The sequence below is a fragment of the Magnolia sinica genome, chromosome 12 (assembly GCF_029962835.1).
Source record: "Magnolia sinica isolate HGM2019 chromosome 12, MsV1, whole genome shotgun sequence".
NCBI lineage: Eukaryota > Viridiplantae > Streptophyta > Magnoliopsida > Magnoliales > Magnoliaceae > Magnolia > Magnolia sinica.
Window position 1 is genome coordinate 34119559 of NC_080584.1, and position 3309 is coordinate 34122867.

The 3309-nt window shown below is 39.7% G+C and overlaps 1 non-coding gene across 1 annotated transcript; it reads right to left on the reverse strand.

Annotated features, from left to right (window-relative positions):
- Positions 1-2649: 2649 nt before the first annotated feature.
- On the reverse strand, positions 2650-2756 carry LOC131222093 (small nucleolar RNA R71). The gene has a single exon (XR_009159800.1). It is a non-coding gene; the product is annotated as a small nucleolar RNA R71 (small nucleolar RNA).
- Between the last annotated feature and the right edge of the window lie 553 nt (positions 2757-3309).

Sequence of the window (3309 nt, forward strand, 5' to 3'; positions counted from 1 at the left end):
AAACATCCAGTGATGGACGTGTTCCCCCTGGGTTTTGACAGTGGGGCCCACCCATCATTCCATTAGATGATCTGACCTGTCCAATTGCTTCGTGGAGTGGCCAAGACCCTCGTCAAGCTCGCAGTTCGGCCCAATGCACGTGTACGCACGTGGAAGTTGTAAAACACAGAATGGATGGCGGAATCTTTACTGAAAGATAAATCAACTGGGCCACACCAAACCCAATACAAAACCATCCATATCTGAATGGTTTTTCGAAGAGAGCACAATGGACGGAGTGGATTTCCTTGTAAAATCTGTTCATGGGCCCCACTAATCACGGAAGCCTCTGTTTTCCATATGTTCTACGCACTGACGTGCGTCCGGAGAGACTGGGACGATCTAGGCCATTCTACGTCCGTGGCCAGGATCGGCCCATCGATCCCAGCCATCCAGATCACTTCCCAGGGACGTCCGATCACTCCCAAGAAGCTCGTCCGGATCAGATTTTGGAATGGGCTATGTGTTTTCTGTTTCTTCGGTTTGCTACGCTAGGAAGTTTCCAGATTTGCTATTGCGTGAAAGCTACGCACCGCCTCTTTGTGCGGAAACTCCAACCGACTGACCTTTGACAGCTATAAAGAGAAGATAGAGTTTAGCACATGAGGCATCGGGGGGGTGGGGGAGGAATCAAGATCAAGGCAGCTGTGGAAGCTTGGACGTGTGGAGCACCAGAGTTTTCTTTTCTTCCCTCTTTTTTTTTTTCTTTAGTTGTTTTGTTTATTTAAGAGTCTTTAGTCCACTGTGATGGGCTAAACCTCTTAGCTAGGGCTAAGAGGTGAAGCTTGTAACATGATGGGAAACCTTTTTACTTATGCCTTTTGTTTAGACTAAACCGATGTTGATTTTAGTTTAATTAAGGGAATATTTTTAGTTTTTAATGGTTTGTTGTGACTAAAATTATAATGGGTATGCAATAGCTTTGAGCATGTTCCTTTCCTTTTTATGTTCCTTTTTATGTTTATGATGTCAGGAAGCCCTGTTGTTCACCATCGTCTCCTGGGCATGGTCGAATGACGGTACCCTTCCTAACCTTCATACATTATTGATTGGTTGGTAATTAGTTTAATTCTGTTGTTTACTTTGTCTCCTGGGCATGGTTTGGTGATGGAATCCATTCTAATTCATATACCTTTCATATCTTGAAAACTATATCAAAGGAAGTTTAGTCTTGATTTCCATGGTTACACTCTTCAACTGGATGAAGATGGGACTCTACGTCCAGTTGAGTTCTTCAAGCAGGCATAAGATCTCCCTGATCTCTACAAGTGGATCCTCTGAATCCCTAGTTTCCTATCTCTGATTTCTCTAAAATTTTCTAAATTTTATATTAATAATTCACTATTATTCCCTCAAATTCAATCGATTTAGATTTCATCTTAGTCTAGTTCTATTTCTACTTAATTTCAGATTACGTACAAGTTTCAGTCCCTTGGGATTCGACCTCGGTCTCACCGAGTTTATTACTACATCACAACCCTATACTTGGGGAGTGAACAAGTTTTTGGCGCCGTTGTCGGGGACTGACGGTTGTGTTTTTTCTGAAATTGACTAGTTTTAGAAGTATATTAAGATTAAGATTTTCTATCTTTAGGTTTAGATTTTTCTGATTTCTAGAATATAACTTGTTTTTCTGTTTTGTAGGACCTTGACATACACATTCTAAATTGGTAATCTCTTTCTAATTTTTTAGTCTTTCTGTTTTCTATTTCAGATTAGGTTTCATCTTTAAAAACTTTCTAATTCTAAGATTTCTTCTAATTTAGAAAATAACTTTCTCTCTATTTTAGGTTTAGAATTTTCCTAATTTGTTTTTAGAAACTTTCTATTTTCCTTTTTAGAAAATTTTCCTTTCTTAGAAACTAGTTTACTTTTTATTTTAGGATCTCCTGCTATTTCTAGACTTTCTATCTATAGAAACTAACTTGGTTTGTTTTGTTTTGCAGGTTCTTAATTTAGGACTTCTATTGTGGTAACTTCCTTCCAACTCTTTTCTCTTATTTTTTCCCTTTCTCTTAGGTTTAAGTTTAGAATTTGAATTAAGGACTGCGAGTGTTTCATGCCCAAGTGGGTTCGTGACAGTACTCTACGTCCCAAGGAGGATTAGTTGAGGGGTTATCTATCCATCGCAGGATTAGACACCACTTGAGATCCTTATAGTTAACCGAGGTTATGGCTGCAAATCAACCTGTTTTACCCCAACCTAGGGTGGAGGACATCCAGGATGAGAATGAGGTGCATCAAGCACCCCCGCCTCATACGTTACGAGATTATTTATAATAGGTGGGGGTGAGTATGTCCTCATGCATGGTTTTTCTAGAAAATACAGGACACATGAATATCAAGCCAGGGGTGATCCAACTCCTTCCAAAGTTTCATGGGCTTGAATCTGAAAATCCGTATCTACACTTGAAAGAGTTTGATGAAATCATAGTCACTTTATACTTTCCTAACGTATCTGAGGACATGGTCAGGCTGAAACTCTTTCCCTTTTCTTTGAAAGAGAAAGCTAAGACGTGGTTACATTTACTACGTCCCCGATCCATTGGCACATGGAATGACATGACAAGGGAGTTCATAAAGAAATTTTTTTCATTTCACAAAACGAACACCTTTAGAAAGTCAATCATGAACTTCGCCCAAAAGGAGGATGAAACATTCTCCCAATGTTGGGAGCGGTTCAAGGATCTTGTCAGCTCATGCCCACAACATGGATTTGAAACGTGGCACATTACACACTTTTTCTATGATGGACTGACATCTTCCATGCGCCAATTGGTCGAGACAATGTGCAATGGAGAATTTATGAATAAAAACGTCAATGATGTGTGAGATTACTTGGATAGACTTGCTGAAAACACACAAGCATGGGACACATACCCAAAATCAAATACCACTTCTAGGCCCACTCAATCAAAGGAAATGGGTGGAGTATACCTTTTGAAAGAGGATGATGATCTCAATTCTAAAGTGACTAATCTCATAAAGAAATTCGAGGCCATGGAATCAAGGAAGGATAAGGGTAAGGAAGTTGTTTGCGGTATTTGTGGTTGTAACAGTCACACAACTGAAAATTGTCCAACTATATCTGCCTCTCAAGAGGTTCTGACTAAGCAATCCAACGCTGTAAATAATTACCAAAGACCTTACAATGGACCCACCTCTAATGCATACAATCCTAGTTGGAGAAATCATCCAAACTTCAGTTGGAGGAATGGACAAACTGCTACCCCTCAAGGTTTCTTCAATCAAACTCTAAATCAATGGAAA